We start from the raw sequence: 22,152 nt of genomic DNA on the forward strand, positions 1-22,152 counted from the left end.
GAAATAATTACATATTTTTGTTATCCAGTTACTTTAACAAGGTGTTCTAAAAGATAAACATCTAAATCTGAATTTCATCTTATTGCGTGTGCAGAGTATTGTTGCTAAAACTGAAGTTTATGGAGACTACTGTATATGACATTGAAAAAAATGTTGGCAGCAGCGGCGGAATTCCCTTAATGCTTTGATTAACCGAGGTTAAGTTGCGTGTTTTTTCTCTGTAAAATATACATATTTTGTTTATTAGGCTTAATGTAGTCTAAAATAATTAGTGGTAGACATTTTGCTTTGTTAAAATAGACTAAAATAAATATACAATTTAGCACTACACCACTGGTGGCAAACTTATAGAAGGATATCATCATGCCTGTGGAGGGAATCTTATTGTCTATATTATAAGCAATCTCACAAGTTTTAAGCTGTGTAAATATTTTTGATAAAGCTTTGAAAAAGTAGCCTGGTCCTCTAAACAACGTGAAAATGTGTGGGAACAGTACTATATGTTAGACAGTATAAACATTGAAAAAAGCAGAGTATTTTATAAAGCACTGGGACAGTCACCTCCTCCATATTGATAAGCTGCTGTTATTCTGAACTTTGCAGTGCTGACTCACAAATTATACCGAAAATCATTACTGAAATAGAAACATTGTTAGTGCCCAAGAAAATACTATGGATCATTTGCTTTTCCTGTTTTTTAAGACATTTTTTCCCTACCACCATTAAGAAAGGTCTGTGCATTTTCACAAAGGAAGTGATTAACTTGACAAAAATTTGAAAAACACATATGTGTCACGCCATAAAACAAAATGTGGGACAGCTTTTTTCTTGCTTCTGTATGCTACTGAATTTAGCACCTTGCGTCATAATGTCAGAAGATTATTTTTGAATGTTTGGTATTTTCCATAACCCTGAGTGAAAAAAGAAAAATGTATGAAAATGTATTACATTGGCCTTTTTTTCCTTTCCTTTAATTTCATTGCAGCATTTACAGTATCAAGACCTGAAGAGATATCATCAAGAAGTATCTGATTTTCATACCATACAAATTAAAATGTTGTAGAAATCCTGTTTTAATACTTTATTATTATTTATATATGGGGAAACATTCGGCACTAGGACTCAGTGTTCTCATTGTAACCCTTGTGCTGTCATGAAGGTAAAACAGCAGCTTTATTATTAAGAAACAGTTTTTAGCGAGGAAAAATAACAGGTTCAGAAAATATTTTATGTACATTTATTTAAGTAAGTATTTAAGTAAAATAATGTACTTTGTTAATATGAAGTATAACATTTATAATTTTATTGTAAATTAGATATTATTTTGCCAATTTAGCCCTCACTTATGTCCCATTATAATCTTAAATGTTTATTTTGTCACAAGCATTTCTAGATTTTGCTCTATTAAATTTGGAAATGCATTCATCATCATTTTCATCACATTAATCATACTAATCACTGTCTTCACAGTTATTCCTACCCATATATATTTTCATTATGTGGTAGAAATCGTTATGTTTTTCATATGCCAACCTTAGCCCCTTTTTTGTGTGTGTAAAATATATGGGATTCCTATTTTAGTCTGTAATCCATATATTTATTTTACAGGTTGAAAATAAATTGTAGAATGTAACTTGAGCATATATTCTTGACCTATAAAATAAATAAATGTATTAAAGGCAAATGTACAAACTGTAACTTATGAAATAGATGCCAAAGAACATTGTTATGCCTTAACAAATGCAAGTCAAAGACGTGAGGTTCTTCAATAATACATATTATTAAAATGAATGAAAGAATGAAACACATGTTTTGCAGAACCTATCATCAAATTAAAGGATTCCAAGGATATTACAAGAATGCCTTCATACACCAAAATGCTGCAATCTCAGAGCTGGAATGCTGCAGAATTGATAGGTGCATGAAGCAATTTAGGAACGCCACATCTTGTCATGCTACTGGGGCTTAAATCTTTCTCTCTTAAAACAGATAATATAAATTTTACAATCATTAAAATACAAGAAGTCAGTTCAACACAACCTACAACATCCCTCCTCCCCACTCTGCACACCGAGATATTATTTTGCTTGTCTGGCGTGTAGGGGAAAGTGGCATTTGGTTTCAGTTTAAATTTAGGAATCTCCTTTCCAAGACACAGCAAGGAAAAGCCTATCTGACTTCCTGCAACCTAGTATAAAACTGTGATTTATCATAAGTTTTATACTATTTGTGATCATACAGCTACAGCTCTTGAATTAACAAATGACGTCTCTTCCCATCTTGACTTTTTGTATCATTATGCTGAGAGAAAACGTAGTCCTGTAATAAGTTGAACTGTAGGCTTAAATAACTGATTTAGCTAACAACATGGAAGGAGTTCAAAATGACAGCAGCAGGCCTCTAATCTGGAAATGTAATTACACTCTACACTTAATTACTTCTGTAAACGTATTTAAAAAGTGTTTTGTAGTTATTCATAACCATAATTAGCCACTGAAGGGGCAAAAAGAGGGTTAAGAGGTAAAAAAGGAGAAAAGTACACATATTTGACCTCAAGATATTCAGACAGAATTCATTTTAGGTGCGGTTTTGTGTTTTGGGTGGGTGAGTCATTACCTACTGTGCAGCTCACATGTTGGCCTTCAAAGGAGAGGGGTAGCGGTGGCCCAGTAATTGTTGCCATCTCAAAAGAGCTTTGCACATTAGATTAAAGAATAGGCAGACATTCCAGAGGATCTTCAAAATATGGTTTTAATCGCTCAAGCATTTAAGTCACCAGAATTCCATGGGGTTTTATTCTGATAAACACTGCTGCAATTGTAATTATCTCCATGCTTAACTTCAGGCAGATTCAGGCTAAAACAATTATTGTTCTTGCATTGATAAATAAATAAAGAAGTTGCTGTTGTGATTGCTTGTTTATCTGTGCAGTATATCCATACAGAAGAATCTTAATATTATACTGAAAGATTGCAAATAGGAAAATCCTTTTTTAACACTGCCTTCCTAATGGAAGTAGCTTTCACTTTATTCCAGAGCAAAGCACGTATTTCAATTAAAAATGGATCGATTGATAATTTCAGAGATTTTTACCGAGTTTGAGTTATCCAATTCAAAATCATCTGGTACTGAAGTATTAATATGTTCACTTCAGTAATAGCAAGGATTACGATCATGTCAAATCACACGTTGCCATGCCGGAGGTCCGATATCCATCATCAAGTAGGCGTGTCCCAGTCTACACAAATGGTTCTCAAAGCAATTATTATGTATAAAAATATATCTGAATTGGACATGAGTCAGTGCTAAAATGCATCTTAAAGTTTTAAAGCAAGTGTAATTGTTTTTTAAAAGGCATAAAGTGCAGGAGGCTGGTCCTGTCCTCCTTCCCATAGCAACAGTACTCCAGCAAAGGTTTGTATATTATCATTGTTACATTATAATGTATAAAGTTACACACAAGTATTGCAATATTGTCTCTACTTATACCCCCCCGTACCATACCTGAACACCTCTGAAGATGAGTCCTCTGCCGCGAACACAATTTCACATGAGGCCATGTTTCTTGGATGTGAAAAACAGTATTACAGTATTATAATCTGGGATATAAGGGGTTTCCATCTGGTTCAGCTAGTAAAAGTCTCTGTTGGGAGCGCAGGTTCACAGGGACGACCAACTCCTGCATGATGTCATAGTCATGTGACTGAGATTCCCCACAGGAACGTACACAGCTGGAGTTGGGGTGGCTCTGAGTTGGCCAGGGCATTCCTTGGCTTGCTGCACAATAGCTACTCCTGTGGCTCACTGGGTGCCTGTGGGTCTGCACTCTCATCAGAGGGAGCACCAGTAGCTCTCACTGCAGTGTGATAGATCTGCCTGTGGACTAGCATGGTGAAAAGAAGCAGATGACTTGGCAGCTGCACATTTCATTATGTAGATGGCAATGTAAAGCCAGGACAGACAACCAACATGATACACTGCAATTAAAAATATGGCTAATTAAACTAGGATGGGTCTAAGCAGCCCCTTGTTTGGATATATCTGTCTTGAACAAGGAGGCAAATGAATGGTCTATCTCTAAAACTGAAGAAAAATACAGTCAGAAGTCATTTAAAAATTTCCTGATTTCTGCTCCACTGTATAGTAATGGAGAGACACATTTTTATTCTATCCAATGTACAGGATACCAGGTATTAATGAGTTAACTTACTAAAAGTGATTCAAGTTGTTATCATCAGATTTCATAAACATTTCCTTCCTACAGCCTTGTGCACTTTCAGCTGATACTTTACTAGTTACAAAGATGTTAAATTAAATATCAGCTCTAAAACACTAATGTGAAAACATGCATTCCACTACAAATGCACGGTCAGCAACAAGAGTCAATTCAGCTCAGCTAGTTTTGGAATCTCTACACAGATCCGGCAACACTTTGCCAAATTAACAGCATCACTGGCCATTGACTAATACAATCAGCATTATAAGCATTATAGCCTAACTATTTATTTTACATAGTGTTTTGAAAATGTAGTATAAAGTAGAGTGATAATAAATTACAGAACAGACACAGACAGGTAAAGACCAGGTGACATACTATAAAACCAATTCCAAAAATGTTTTATCTCCCACATCAGACAGGAGAAATTTTATTGATATAAAGGGTAGTGGAAAAGAAAAATTGGGAGTGAACCCACATCATCGACCTTACATGTATGGGAATGAGTGTTGAAAAAATGTAAGAAGCTCTGTTTATGAAGTAATAAAATAAGAATTACCTGTAAGTGTAGTTTTTTTTTTTACTCTCATGAACAGAATGAAGAGTTCACACATTTTCAGCTGTGTAATTCAGCACCATTTTAAAACATTCATTTACTAGCACTGGGTTTCTGACAGTGAATTACAGTCTTGCAATATGAAGACCAGACTCCAAACAAATATAATCATATTGCTGGATATAAAGCAGTAGTTTTGCTGGCAGGCTACAGAGCCAGCCTTATATAATAATGAAAATAATAATAATAATAATAATAATAATAATAATAATAATAATAATAATAATACCATATATTATATTAATAATATTTAATAATTAATATTATTATTAAGAAAATCACCTGCTTTTCAATGTGGATACAGAAATGAATGACGTAAATAAATATCCGGATTAACCAAACATTTGCAGTACACATGTCAGTCCTAAAGAACTTTCTTTGAGCACTGTATTTCCTCCCAATTAGAACACTATCTTACTCATCTTACAAAGTCTGGATTGGTTTCCTGTGTGTGACACTCTGTGGGATTCCAATAAAATAGAGTGTATTGTTTGGCCTTCTGCTTGGAACAGTATATGAAGCAGATAAAGTCGTAGATGTGGTTAAAAAATGGGGATAGAGAGCATGCCTTTAAATGAGGGGGAAGCATTAGTTGATTTAAATGTGGCTTAGGATCAAAGGCCATGTTTCAAACATATTTACTGCATTGCTTAATCCTGTAGGACGAGCTAAGTTGTTGCCACTGGGTAACAGCTTGCAGGAGACACACAGGATATACAACCGATGCTTCTAGAGCAAACAGTCAGGCTTCCTAGAACTAACAGATGCATTGATCAGTGCCAGTGCCTTCATTTCAAAATACTCAGAAACTGTACAAATACACTCACCTAAAGGATTATTAGGAACACCATACTAATACTGTGTTTGACCCCCTTTCGCCTTCAGAACTGCCTTAATTCTACGTGGCATTGATTCAACAAGGTGCTGAAAGCATTCTTTAGAAATGTTGGCCCATATTGATAGGATAGCATCTTGCAGTTGATGGAGATTTGTGGGATGCACATCCAGGGCATGAAGCTCCCGTTCCACCACATCCCAAAGATGCTCTATTGGGTTGAGATCTGGTGACTGTGGGGGCCAGTTTAGTACAGTGAACTCATTGTCATGTTCAAGAAACCAATTTGAAATTATTCGACCTTTGTGACATGGTGCATTATCCTGCTGGAAGTAGCCATCAGAGGATGGGTACATGGTGGTCATAAAGGGATGGACATGGTCAGAAACAATGCTCAGGTAGGCCGTGGCATTTAAACGATGCCCAATTGGCACTAAGGGGCCTGAAGTGTGCCAAGAAAACATCCCCCACACCATTACACCACCACCACCAGCCTGCACAGTGGTAACAAGGCATGATGGATCCATGTTCTCATTCTGTTTACGCCAAATTCTGACTCTACCATCTGAATGTCTCAACAGAAATCGAGACTCATCAGACCAGGCAACATTTTTCCAGTCTTCAACTGTCCAATTTTGGTGAGCTTGTGCAAATTGTAGCCTCTTTTTCCTATTTGTAGTGGAGATGAGTGGTACCCGGTGGGGTCTTCTGCTGTTGTAGCCCATCCGCCTCAAGGTTGTACGTGTTGTGGCTTCACAAATGTTTTGCTGCATACCTCGGTTGTAACGAGTGGTTATTTCAGTCAAAGTTGCTCTTCTATCAGCTTGAATCAGTCGGCCCATTCTCCTCTGACCTCTAGCATCAACAAGGCATTTTCGCCCACAGGACTGCCGCATACTGGATGTTTTTCCCTTTTCACACCATTCTTTGTAAACCCTAGAAATGGTTGTGCGTGAAAATCCCAGTAACTGAGCAGACTGTGAAATACTCAGACCGGCCCGTCTGGCACCAACAACCATGCCACGCTCAAAATTGCTTAAATCACCTTTCTTTCCCATTCAGACATTCAGTTTGGAGTTCAGGAGATTGTTTTGACCAGGACCACACCCCTAAATGCATTGAAGCAACTGCCATGTGATTGGTTGGTTAGATAATTGCATTAATGAAAAATTGAACAGGTGTTCCTAATAATCCTTTAGGTGAGTGTATAGTAAAGGTTCAGAAAGGGGTGGTTGAAGGTTGGCTTTGGGGGGCCGCACCAAACATCCTTGAGGGCCGCATTTGGCCCCTGGGCTGCTCTATGGGAACCCCTGAATTAGGGTAACTGACATTGATTACAGACTTGATTACTTTGGATTTCAAGTTTGTTGTGTGTTGTGTTGTTTATGGATTACATGTATAAAGAAGGACTAGTTATATGTATAGATAGATTAAATAAGAAGTAAATCACAACAAGGTGCTTACCACAAAGAAAAATAAATAAATTAGCAGGATTGTCTCCAGTAACAGACACAAGAGTAGCAGCTCACTTCATTAGATTGCATAGATTACAGTTCAATAAAGGTTATAACACTATTTTTTCCATACACATGAATCTGTATTTATATCTGCGTGCTGTAAAGGGTTTTGACATACATCTATGAGTAAGGACAGTATTGTAATAATACTTGTCTTTCCTCACTCTAATCCCCAAATTACTCATGTCTTTGTATTCCTGAACAGATAACTAGAAATACCTCAGTCCAGGAATTCCAAAGGCTATATACTTTACATGAATCGTGCCACCTTGATATTGAAGTGCTCTTGAATATTGATGATATTGAACTTAGATTTTTTTCTATATCTGTCATATTATTGGTGTCATATTAACAGTGCTATATTACTGTGACCTAATCCTGTTGTCCTTTGAGCGCGGCACACAACAAATTCCAATGTATGTGAGTTGTACAAATGTTTACAAATGGCAAAATGAACTTGAACTTAATAACTTGATAATTCTTGTGTACCAAACACTGTAACCAGGCACAAGGCCTAGACACAATATTACTGCCTATGCTGATTTGTAAGGTACTATAAGTCTGATCAACACCACATCAAACATTTACATTAGGCACTGGGCTGAATTCCAGTGGGTGTTGGCAGGTTGTACCTGTTAGGTTAAGGCATGTTTAACCGAAGTCTGGCATCCCTAGAAATTTCCCTTTTCTTCTCAGAAAGCCAAGACAGATTTTACCACTGTGACCCTTTATTATTTGCTTACCATGCATGAGTAGAGTTTAGTCTTGTTGAAAGACTTAACACTGTATGTAAAAATGATAAATGGGTGTACGTTTATAGTAGGTTTTATCAGGGCTGTGAACAATTCATGATGCTGCTTACAGAGTCCCATCTGTTTTGAATTTCCTTTTGTTTCTCTATCTTCTGAGCTCTGTACTTTTCATCGAAAAAGGACAGAATTGTGTATACTGTGGGTATAGTGTGTAGTATTGTTTCAATCCAGTCTGACAAATGTATCTATAATCACACATACATTATATACATTAGAATAGATGAGACCAAGTCAGCAGCATACAGAAATGCACTTTTATTAGTCTGGTTATGGTTATTCTGTTCACCACTATAGTCTGGTATTATATCTTTCCTGCTATATGTTTTTACTTTTATTTAAAACTGTACCCCACCAAGTTTATTATTATACTGATATATATATATATATATATATATATATATATATATATATATATATATATATTCTTCTCTTGTTTCACAGTGCCATTAAACTGGAGCAAAAGCATCCAGTGGTATGTACAGTCTATTTGCGTATGAGATGCAATGTTGTGTTTAAATTTAAAAGCCCTTTTCTTGTGAAGTAGTCTTACTATTTACCTCCTTCTCAATGTCTTACTAATTATATATTTTATGAATTTATTTTGCTTGTGATCTATGGTACCTTCTGTGTACCCAATGTCTAAACACAAAAGAGTAAGGGCTTACTCCCGATGACAGCTAATTCTTTGGAAAGCCCAGACAAGGGGTTGAGCACTAAAAAGCTACTTAATTAGTGTAATTGCTTTCTTGTGAGGCAGGAAAGCCCTTATGCTTTTGATATGTGTTGTTGCCAAGACTACAAAGCCTTGATGAAGGATTTATCAGTTTGTGAGTGGTATTGAGTACATTTGGGACTAGTGTGCGCGTGTATGTGCTTCTGTATGTTTGCCACACCAAATCATTTGAAAATTTCTGATTCAGTGTCAAAGTAAAAAGAATTAAGGTTGGATCTCTGGTATGTGGACCTGAATGACACAGGTTTTCAGGTGACGTTTGATCTTAATAACTTTTAAAGATAATATATCCTTTCATGCAATTAGTTGCCATTACAGCACAGTTGCATACAAAGCCTATGATTAAAGCTTTTTTTCAATGCAAAAATCCCCATTTGAACACAATTTAATGACACATTCTCCCATGTCCACTTTGTAACTTAGTACACTGTCTTTGGTTGCCCTTAGATGCTGCTCTTGAATGTTTTTATTTTTATTTCTACATAAACAAGAGCGGGCAGCTGTTGCTTTAATGATACCTTCCATAGCAACATATATATTAAAAAGACCCCATTTTGCTATAAAATTAACCTACTGCTTCCCATTTATCAATTATTTGAAAAGCAATATCAATTTAATTTATTTTAAGGGTCTGAAAGCAGTAATGATTAGTGTATATATCAACTAATTATTAACCAAGATTTACACAAACCTTTTGATTCAAATGTGGATTATTGAAGCCAATATATATATATATATATATAGTACTTACGATGATGTCAGTCACATAGACTTGGATGACCTCATCCTTTGGTCAACTTGGTACTTGGTTATGTGGATCGGTTACCCACAGGGTCTGACCACACACCCTTCACAATGCACCTATAACTCTAGAAAATGTGAAACCAACTTTTCTGCTTTCTTTATTCTACCACTGAACAGAATCAGCTGGTAACTGTAATTCCAGCATTTAAATATAAAACACAAGAAGAATGAATCTTAAATATCCTAAGTTAGCTGATAGGTTAAGGGATCATAATTCAAGTTTTGTGAAAAAATGAAAACGTGGCATTTATGAGTGAGGAAATTTGCTACCATTCTTGGACACAATCATGTGTTAAAGACTTGTCTCCTGTCCTTTGTCCATTTCACTGTTATTAGAAAATATCCAAATCCTATCTAAAGGACCAAACTGTCATGTATTGTGAATGTTTCCAGGACAACTGCTAGGCAAAACCGAAGAATTCTTGTTTAATCTATTGAAAGAAGAGATGGAGCAAATCAGTCTAGAAACGACTCAAGCTTACTGAAGGAACTATTTTCTAGCTTGTAGTACATCTGTTGAAGACTAACGTTTTGGACAGCATAGTCTGTCATGAAATAGAATTTTGTTCTTCTTTTGCCACCACCAAAACAGCAATGCATTTATTATTCATATTTTTCCATCTGTGTTTGTCATCAAGATGTACTTGGGGCCATGAGGTGAATTTGCAGTTCCTGTAATGTAGCTAATGTCTGTTTTTCCTCTGTCAAATAACCTGCCCTTTTCCAGCAGTTCTCTATTTTGACATCTGAAAATGTCCCTGCGTAGAATGATACCCCAATCAACTTACCAATCTCCCATCACTAACGGTCAAAAGTTTTAGAACACCTCAATTTTTCCAGTTTTAATTGAAATTTCCCCAGTTTAATGTCCCAATGTACTCTGAAATTAAAGCATAGAACAAATAAACAAATGGAGATAAAACAGAAATCATGGAATCATTTTGTTTAACAAAATTTAATCTAAAATTTGGACTCATCAAAGTATCCACCTTTGAAGATATAACAGCCGAACACACTAGTGGCATTCTTTCTACAATGGAAATCAAATATTGTTCGGAAAGTTCTCCCCAAAATGTGTTGCACTTGTAGGATGTTTTGCTTTCACCCTTCAGTCCAGTTCATCCTAAAACCAGCTAATAGTGGGTTTAAGTCTGCAGACTGCTGGCCACTCCGTGATTTGAATCATTGTTCTTTTCTTCTAAGGTAGTTCTGATATAGCCTGGAGGTTTTGGGTCATTATCTTGCTGTAGGATGAACCCCTGACCAACTATTTGGCGCTGCAAAATGCTGTGGTAGCCGTTTTGGTTCACGGTGCCCACTCACTCTGTGCAAGTCACCCACTCTGGATCCAGCCAAAGAGCCCCAGACCATCATGCTTCCTCCTCCATGTTTGACAGTTGGTGTCGCACACTGAGAAACCATCATTTTGCCTACTCGACAGTGTACAAAATCACTGCACTGAAGATTTCAATTTGTATTCATCGGTCCATAAGACCTTCTTCCAGTCTTCAGTAGTCCATGTTTCATGGCCCAGGCAAGCCTCTTTTTCTTATTTTGCCATCTTAGCAATGGCCACTCGACCTGTCAAACCTGCAATTCGAAGACTTCTCTTCACAGTTGAAACTGAAACTTACTTCAACCAGTGTTCAGCTGTCCTTGAAGCGGCTGTCCTGTGAGCTGCCTATCACGGAAGCTGTTGACTCTCAGAAACCTGTCTTCTGATTCTGTAATGGCTTTGGGTCTGCCAGACCTCTTCCTGTCAGAGTTTCCTCCAGTTTCCAATTCCTGCAGTACAATACTGTCCAAATAATTCTTAAGAGGGTGTAGTAACACAGTCTGTTCCAACACTGCTTTTATACAGACAGTGGGTTTGTAAGTAATCAACAAAAGTTGGGACACCTGTAGGAATTGTTAGCATCAACTTTCAAGGCTTAATTTACTTCCATTGCTGCAGAACAGCTGTAAGTTGTTAACCCATTACTTGCTCCCTGAAAAATGCCTTTTTTATAACTCTGAAAAGTACATTATTTTTCAGTTTTTGGTAACCTAAACTTTTTTAAACCTCTGGCAGTTTAGCACTTACCTTCAGCTTATTCACTGGACTTGAACTGCTTAAATTTCAATAAAAACTGGAAAAAGTGTGGTTTTCAAAAATGTTTGACCAGTAGTGTATGTATTATTTATGCTATCCCACTGGACTATTCATATGCAGTGCTGTATTGTACTTGTTTTCTGCACTCTTTATATTTACAAACTCCTTCAGTATCTCTCCTTTTAAATTGGATGGCAAGACATTGGACAGGAAAGAGCATTACAAGTTACAATGACAGAAAGCAATGATACTGCTGTGTCATTACTAAAAGATTGCTTTTATGAGTTCGTAAAACATTGTAATTATAGGAGAAGATGTGTCATTTCTGCCTCATGTTGACAGGGCCTGATTTTCAATTGCTGGAGGCACCATGCAGTGGTGAGTAGAAATCTCCAGCTAACTTTGATATAAAGTAGATCACTCATTAGTCAAACATTTTCTTTTATGACCACCTCAACATCATAAATAAGTGTGACACGTTTGCTTCTGAAGTGACATTGAAGCACACAGTTAATGACAGGGTGTGCCTTTGATTATAGATGATAACAGGAGAACTTCTTGAGATTCCAGTATTTTGAGGGATGCAATACGTTGGTACGTATATGTTCCTGCTAATACTACACCTACAAACAAAAAAATAAAAACACGTAGGAGAATAAGTGAAAATTGTGTCACAATATATTACTTATACCTTGTGTTTACTGCTTGTTTTAAGTACTGGTGACAGTTAAGTGAAGTGAAAAATGACTCCCCAACATCATAACAGGTGAACTAGTATGTGGTTGGCACTTCAACTAATGGACTTTTTCCCATCTGTTCTATGAAGGACAGGATTTGAAGTGGATAAGTGGAGAATAATATATATAGTGTGGCACCACGTGGGGTTGGACATGATGTCGGAAATGGATATATAGGTGGGGTCTAGAAAGCAGTAACACACAGGCAGGGGATATGGTGAAAAGAGGTGATATTTATTAAACAGTGTGGAGGTGATGAAATCAAAACAGTCAAACCATCTCATCCCCTCTCTCTAGAAATAAAACACTATTTCAAACAGACAAACAAAGACATTAACAAACAATCCAAATTGAAATCCACAATCAAGTCCCAGTCCAAGCAAAAGTTTTGTCTCCTCTGTTTCTGTCTCTGACACACTCTTCTACTTCAACACACCCTCTAGCTCCAACTCCACCAACAAACTTTATGCAAGAGCCAGGCCAATCAGTGCCAATCAATTTATAACTTTTTTGAAATGCGTTTTTCTGGATTTTTTTGTTGTTATTCTGTCTCTCACTGTTAAAATACACCTACCATTAAAATTATAGACTGATCATTTCTTTGTCAGTGGGCAAACGTACAAAATCAGCAGGGGATCAAATACTTTTTTCCCTCACTGTATATAAATAGAGTTTTATATTATTATTACTAGTTTTATGTTTTATTTATTTGCATTGTTTTTATTGTTCAAACTAAAAATATAGAAAACAAATAAACCTTGTTTTATATCTTGTACTGACCATGGGTATATAGTAAACAGGAGTGTAAAGCGTTTAAAAAAAAAAATTGGTAATTTTTTTTAATTAATTCATCATATATTTACATTTTAAAGCATTTTCAGGCGTTAACACATTATCATCATTATTTTCAAAATCTGGTTTCAGGGATGGGTTTTCATTTTTTCATCTGGAGTTGAAATGGTTAAGAACACAGCACTAATCACACATTTTCATAAATACAATATATGTTCTGGACAAAATGGTACATTAGAGAATTTACTGCATGAAATCAAAAATCTTTTTTTTGTGCACTGTTGTTGATAGTTACATCACAACACAAAATACACGTCTGAACACAGTTCTTGCTTGTAAAAAAAGAAAAAGAAAAAAGAAATATGCTCTTTACCTGTTGTTACATGTAGTAAGTACTTACAATGTTGAGTCACGAACAGTCTCAATGGATACAAATAAAGCATACTTCACAAAAATAAGTTTAAGGGACACCTAAAAACAAATAACCTGGGAGAATGTGAGATACATGCAAAATACTTGAATATTTACACCTATTACTTTTCACTGAAATATGTTTGTAGTGTATCTTACACACATTTTGCTTTCATTTTATGTTTCCTTTGGGTTTAAGCTTATTTTCATTTTAGACACGACAGCGAAGTACAAGTTTTGGTATTGGAGGCAAATAAGGTACCCCTTTCCTGCAGATTGTGAATGTCAAAACAATATAATTTAACTCAAGTATGCTTCTTTTGATATATTGTAGGACAGAAAAAACAATGCCCATGTACACAGCACTAGTCCTTACATAGAGGTTATTTCCACTGCAAACTTGCCCCCGCTCTCCCAGAGGCAAGTGGAGCTTAACCTGATCTTTTTTATAATGACTAGATTTTACTTGCCAGCTTTGGAAAGAGAGCAGTAGATTAAAAGGTATTGCCTAGGCCGATTTCACCTGAGCAACCAGTTTTCTGACCACAAAAATGCAGCAATTAAATCTCTGTGCTAATTAAATGGCAACAAATCATCAGCATAAGGGGGGGTAAGACATGTTTTGGTGGTTAAATCTGTGGTTTTCGGACTATTATTCAGTTAAACATTAATATTAATAAGATCTGTTTGGGTTGTTGGCATGTTATTATTTTTATATGAAATAAATTACTACCGGTACTTCAATGTTTCTTCCGATGTTGAAATAATTCCAAATTATAAACATCCTTGCACTGCAGCATTATTTGGTTTTCAGTTATTGAGAAATACAACATTAGAGGTTAAGAAATCAATGGAATTGCAGTCAGTCAAAAGTATATACACACTCTGTCTTAACTCAGTTCAGTCAATTCTAGGCTAGACTGAGCCAGTGATGAACAACATCTGAAAATATATAATTTATACTGTTTTTTGGATGTGTACTTTTTAATGACAAACCCTAATTTACATAACAATTAAGGAATAACTTGACAGTGTTTAATTCTATAGAGCTGTTGAAATTGTATAATTGAGTGTGAATAGATTCCGACCCCAGAGTTAGACAGAATTCCTTTCCACTAGACACAAAGATGTATTTCTGGAAACTTCATAACAATTGGTGGAAAACATTTCAGAAGACTGTTGTCAGTTGTATTTCTCATCCACACTCAGCTAATGCCAGTACCTTTTATAAAATTTAAACTTGTCATGATTCAGCCAGGCAGTTATCCTTTTGAGTTGTAAATATCCAAAATAGATTTCCCTTAGTGCAGAGTCCTGTAAGGAAAATATGGTGTTTTCAAAGAGCCCCTTTTAAAGTCCTTTTGGTGGATAGTTGATTTATATCTATCTGTAGACACTACTGTAACAATGGCAACGTTGGCACATAAAACTGAGGGCTTTCAAAGTCTCCAAACATTACTGCATTAAAGTTGGGTATGTTAAGCAATGCATTAAATAAGGTAGTTGAGCACAAGCATAGACATGCTGCTCAATGCTTCACTGAGGACTGCATGGTTGTACTATACTATAGTGTACTCTTTACCCTGACTTAGGACATTTCTGGGTCAAATTAAAGGGGCATACATTTAGTGACCTCCAAACATTACACAGTGAAAAATTATATATATATATCTAACCAACCAATCACATGGCAGTTGCTTCAATGCATTTAGGGGTGTGGTCCTGGTCAAGACAATCTCCTGAACTCCAAACTGAATGTCTGAATGGGAAAGAAAGGTGATTTAAGCAATTTTGAGCGTGGCATGGTTGTTGGTGCCAGACGGGCCGGTCTGAGTATTTCACAATCTGCTCAGTTACTGGGATTTTCACGCACAACCATTTCTAGGGTTTACAAAGAATGGTGTGAAAAGGGAAAAACATCCAGTATGCGGCAGTCCTGTGGGCGAAAATGCCTTGTTGATGCTAGAGGTCAGAGGAGAATGGGCCGACTGATTCAAGCTGATAGAAGAGCAACTTTGACTGAAATAACCACTCGTTACAACCGAGGTATGCAGCAAAGCATTTGTGAAGCCACAACAAGTACAACCTTGAGGCGGATGGGCTACAACAGCAGAAGACCCCACCGGGTACCACTCATCTCCACTACAAATAGGAAAAAGAGGCTACAATTTGCACAAGCTCACCAAAATTGGACAGTTGAAGATTGGAAAAATGTTGCCTGGTCTGATGAGTCTCGATTTCTGTTGAGACATTCAGATGGTAGAGTCAGAATTTGGCGTAAACAGAATGAGAACATGGATCCATCATGCCTTGTTACCACTGTGCAGGCTGGTGGTGGTGGTGTAATGGTGTGGGGGATGTTTTCTTGGCACACTTCAGGCCCCTTAGTGCCAATTGGGCATCGTTTAAATGCCACGGCCTACCTGAGCATTGTTTCTGACCATGTCCATCCCTTTATGACCACCATGTACCCATCCTCTGATGGCTACTTCCAGCAGGATAATGCACCATGTCACAAAGGTCGAATCATTTCAAATTGGTTTCTTGAACATGACAATGAGTTCACTGTACTAAACTGGCCCCCACAGTCACCAGATCTCAACCCAATAGAGCATCTTTGGGATGTGGTGGAACGGGAGCTTCGTGCCCTGGATGTGCATCCCACAAATCTCCATCAACTGCAAGATGCTATCCTATCAATATGGGCCAACATTTCTAAAGAATGCTTTCAGCACCTTGTTGAATCAATGCCACGTAGAATTAAGGCAGTTTTGAAGGCGAAAGGGGGTCAAACACAGTATTAGTATGGTGTTCCTAATAATCCTTTAGGTGAGTGTGTATATATATATATATATATATATATATATATTTTTTTTTTTTACATAAAAGCATGTTAAAGGTGCATTAGCATTTATGTTCCCTATGAAAATATAAGAGCCATTAAATAAAGACTCATATTAGTTTATTTTGACTTGAGCCAGACAATCCTTAACTTCATGGTTCCAAGAAGGAAGACAGAGATCATTCTGTCCTGACAGAAATTTGGGTTATGGACATGAGGGAAAAAATGTATAACATAATTGAATGTCGATTACAAGAAACGCTGACAATTAATTATTAATTAATGGGAAGTATTACTTAGGTTGTAAACCAGTTAGGCATAAAGACACATTTAATATTACTTACATGTAGAATAAATACAACATACTTAAAAAAATACTTTGTATATTTGCTTCACTGTCTATGTGTGTGTACTGAATATAAAATACAAAAAATTGCAGGAAATACTGCTTGACACATTTTGTTTCTCTCGCTGAAAATAACCTCTGCCCCCAGCTGTTCTCATAAAAAAAAGCTCACCGATGGGAAAAGAAAAGGGAAAGTTGTATTTTTGGAAGTCCTAAATAGGCCGAAACAGGAAACTGTCTGGGTTTTGCATCTACACTACAAATATACACTGTCTAGTAAACCAATCATGTCCTTTATTTTTTTCTATATTTTTTTAACTGTTTATGAATAAAACATAGCTCTAGTACATCTGCTTACAGGCATGGCAGTTTGGGGCCTTCTGGTTTTCATGTTGGCATACATGGGGAGAGCGGGGGGTGGCAGGCACTCACATTTCAGTATGAAGTATGAATCTTAAATATGAAAAGAGCTACGTGAAAAAGTCAGAAAGAAAGGGGTGGGGTGTCCTCTTAATATGAATATACAATCTAAAACAGGGTGGGCAGATCTGAAAAGTTGAAAGAGTCCATAAACCAGTTCTTGAACCAGAGCTGGATATTAGATTGGATGTTAGGTTTCCCTGCTGTTGGCAACTAAACACCGGCAATGATCATTATGGAGATGTTGTGTTAGCAGCCCCTTAGTTTTGTATGTGATCTGTTTGGAATAGTTCTGAAAGAGTGAATAAAGGGGTACAGGATTGTTTGTCATCTAAAAAAGAGAGAATAATATACAATTATCAATTAACTAGGTAGGGTATCACATGTTGCATGCCTGATTGATTCCTAGCAAACCCCTATCTAACTGGCACTTGAGGAACCTACCATAAATAACATATGGTACTTCCATTTGATTGCTATGTGATTTCTCTGTGTTAAGAGAGAGTAAACAGATGTATTTACTTAAACTCTTTATTTAATGTAATATTTATTTATTTAATATTTAATCTGCAATGTAAACTGATATAAACATAAGAATAATAATAAAGAGAAGTTGAATCTACAAATTTAGATGTAAAATAATTTAATTAAATGGAATCCTACCAGTTTCTTAACTTTTTTCTAACAGGCATACAATCCACAAATCAGAACTATGTATTGTTATTATTATTTTTAGTCTTCTTGGAATGTATGTATTTTCCTAAGAAGTAGAAAGTAAGGCATACTTTCCCTGTATTTAATTTGTTTGTATATATATATATATATATATAAACAGACTTAATTGCTCTTGAAGAGTTAAGAAAAATTCTTAGTGGCTTAGAATCAAGTATGCGAGCATCCTCTTGTGTCTGCATGCTGCATTGAACATCTGATCAGGATGGTTGGAAAAATATCATTTTTCACTCCCAGGAAGAGGCAGGTGTTACATTAGAAGGCTGAGAAGGGAGTCATTTGGTAGCGGCAAGCTGGATTTAGATCTTATTTATATCTTGTATCTGGCTAGCTTCTGTTCACTGTGCGATTAAAAATATATAGGACTTTGATATTTTAACTAATGTTTAGTACAGATTGGCAGCAAGCAGTTAAATGTAAATGCTAGTAAAGTCTTAAGACATTTACAGAATAAATATTTTCTGCATTAAAAACAAATCTTTGCACAGAAATATTTTGCAAATGTAGTTAATAAAATACAGTGTGTTTTTGGAATTTCAAGTTGAATGAGCTCTGTACTGGATATAAATTATATTGTGTAAGTATTTACATGTTTAATATTGATGTAACAATGTTTAAGAAAAACGTGCACTGCAAAATGATCAGTTTCTCTGATTTTACTATGTATAGGTATGTGTTTGGGTTAAATTAACATTTTTGTTTTATTCTACAAACTACAGACAACATTTCTCCCAAATTCCAAATAAAAATATGAATGGATTGGAATGGCTGCCATACATGTAGAGATGCTGATTTAAGAAAAAGTTTCAGTGCTCTCAATTTTTTCCAGAGCTGTATGTAGGATCTTTTTGCATTTTGAAAATCAGATGAGATCAGATCAGATGTCAGATGAAGAACCAAATACATACTTTAGGCTTTGTGAAGTTTTAAATTGTGCACTTTGTATTTATTAAAAAAACTAAAGTTATAAATGATGATTGATAAAGCCATTACAAAGAGATGTGTTTTCCAGTGTTCTTGGATATTCTTTTGTGTTTGTGATATCCTGGGACAAATGAGACAGCATACAAAGTCCAGGAAATGGCAAAAGATTAAATTGCTTTTAGGGTAGATACTGTGAATATATTTTAAAATGTCTGAGAAAATTAATTTGCACCCTTGTTAGGTCCTGACAACGAAGCAGAAAAGATGTGTCCCATCACATTTAACAGTGGATATGAGAGGAGACATTCTGACAGCTTTGTTGACTAAGGCCAAAAAGTTTTAATTAACCTGTGTAACCCTGTAACCACCATAACCCCAGTGAACATATTATTTAAAACACACTTCATTTACATTAATCAGATAACTTCCAACTGATGCAGGGGAGAATTCGTTCTGTCACTTTAACAAATGTTATGCCCACTCCTTGTATGCTTCAGTTAAAATTGTGATGAGGACAATGTTCATATCACCAGAGACATAGGCTCTGTGCATATTTCTGTAGAAACACATATAAAAGCTGTATCAATAAAATACTAATAGACATTGTAACGAATTCCAAACTGCAAGATACTTATTTAATTTATTTGAAAAAACATGATTCCATGATTATTTTAATTGAGTACATATTTTAATCAATTTATCAATTATATATGGTGAGAGTATGTTGAATACGCCTAGGCTAGTCAAAACAATAAGATTCTTAACTGAGTTCAGAGTTAAGGGTGTTTTAACTTTGATTGCCACCATTAAATTCTGTAATTAAATAATCCTGGTGTAACTGAACACTTTTGGTAATAGGTACCTAAACATAATCTTTTCAGATTTAAAATTAATAATAACCATCCCAATACTGTTTACCGGAATCCACAGCACACACTTATCTGTTTGAGACGCACGGCTGAAAACAGATTGTTAAGTTTTATTTTGTGCTTAATCGAAAATTAACTGCTCTTCCCATTGTGCAGGCATGTGCACCAACTTCAGCTGGATTGTAGGATGGGTCAATAACTTGTGACCCCAAATGTCTGACTGGAATAGTTTCTGATCACTTTTGTTTTGGCCATGTTTGAACACGTCCGCTTCAGTTAGGCAAGTATCTAGCTAATGTTTATGCAGTTTTGCACTGTTAAAAGTGTAACCACTAGTTTGGAAGAAAAAGTTTTATCAACTGGACTGCTCTCTAAAGTTGATATGCCTTAGAACCTTAAATAATGGATGTGATACAGCTGTGTTACATTGAGGAGACTTATGCATTTCTATTGTGTGCAGCCAAAGTCAACAAGAAGCATGTAAGTTCCTTGTAATGTTTCCGGGAACTGCCTATAGTCTTGTTTACACAGGAAGTCCTAACTGTATGCAGATTAAGCTAATCCAATTTGAGCACTCAGTTCAATTACCTCCTTATTTCAGCCAGGGACTATAGAATTAGGAGTGAGGAAGAAGCTGAACTTCCAAGCTATGAGCTTTTTTGGAAGCACAAAACTTTGGAGTTAACACAAAAAGTATTTTTAGAAATTCGTCTTGAGATAAAAATCTTAAATTTTGTACCACAATCTTACATATGGTGTATTTTAATTAGAGTGTATGCTAAGTATTTTTGATTGCCCTTGATTTCTCACTGGCAGAGGTTAAAGCCACATAATAACTTTTCACAAGTTAGAAAGCAGATGTTCTGCTAGTAACCCAACACTGACTGTGTCAATGAATAATCTATCTTTTATTTGGCTGTAAAAGCAGTTAAATTCTGCTTACTCATAAACTTTTCAGTTGAAGACTAAAAGCGTGAAATTAAACACTTTCAAAGCTAACAATCTTGCCTAACAGCATTGGACATTATTTCATATTAATGTGTTTCTTGCATACTTCCTTACTTTTCCTTGTTATGGATTCCAATACATCCTTGTCCTTCGGTGATGGTTCTAACCTTATTTTAAATCCCGGGGACAGGTGGTTTTTGTACTTCCATTGATTTTGTTTGTAGTTCTAGTCCACAAATATTTATTGGTATATATTTGGTGATTTCAGAGGACTGACAATATGTAAAACGGCACTGAGTTTTTATCCACTTTTGTTTCATCAAAACTGAAATAACGGTTTATGGCAAAATGTGTCCCAAAATCAGCATGTAAAGAACCACACTTGAACTGCATCATGCAATTTTCTGCAGAAGTGTTTTAACACATTTGGGTTTATCTGGCACACAGTTTCAAATGCTCCTAATTTAAATATTCTTTGCTAAGTCACTGACTTCTTACGTTTACTACTGTCACAGATAGATGGATGTCTGTACTGAATTCACAGTCATTGAGTCCTGATTGGTTTTTAGGTGCTGTCAAAAGTGATATCATTGTTTTAACATAAAACCTCACTTTTGCTCCAATAATAACAAAACAACAATAAAAACATTCAGTACAATAAATATAATTACAAATTTCACCATGACTGTGGACTGTTCCATAATGCAATTTTCATGACTGTGAAAAAGATAGGGCCTTAATCATGAATGTCAAGGGGCTTGAAATAATGTACAGACCATTGTAGGGATATCTTTGAGGTCTGGATTTGGCTTATTACATTTCAACCTGCCCTAGGAAAAAACTGTGACATCATATTAAATGACTAATTCAATCCATTCCTTTTCAAATCACAAAAACAAGACGCATCATTGTGTATTACACACAGGAGCTTATGTCCAAAAATATATCTTCCTACATGTATTATTAGTATTATTGCTATTATTATGAAGGTGCTTCTGTTATTTCTGTAATGCAAATCTGTAATGACTTCTGAATTATTGTATCTGTTGATAGTACCTCTGATGTGATAATTCCTTTTCCAAACAGTGTTGAAATGTCAGATATTTGTGACTTTACTCCTGTCCTCACACACACACACATAAGCCCATACACACATACACACACACACACACACACACACACACACACACACACACACAATTCTTATTTAATCTGTTATGAATATAAAGTCTTTTAAAACAACAACAACAACAAAAACTCTGATAATATCTGATTTTTTAAAGACAGGAAATATGAAGTAGGGGCCAGACATAAACATTCCCACATTTAAGATAATTTCATCTATGAAAGCTTCCAGCTTTTCGGAAATGATTTATATGTGTGTACTTGATGTTGTTCTTGACAAGAAATTAAGAGAATGTGAATCTCTTTGGAATCAGATTTTGGACTAAGTAAGATTTTTACTCATATGAAATACTGTGCATAATTGGAATAGCAGTCTGTATT

Source organism: Amia ocellicauda, chromosome 1 (genome assembly GCF_036373705.1).
Source record: "Amia ocellicauda isolate fAmiCal2 chromosome 1, fAmiCal2.hap1, whole genome shotgun sequence".
In the NCBI taxonomy this organism is placed as follows: Eukaryota; Metazoa; Chordata; class Actinopteri; order Amiiformes; family Amiidae; genus Amia; species Amia ocellicauda.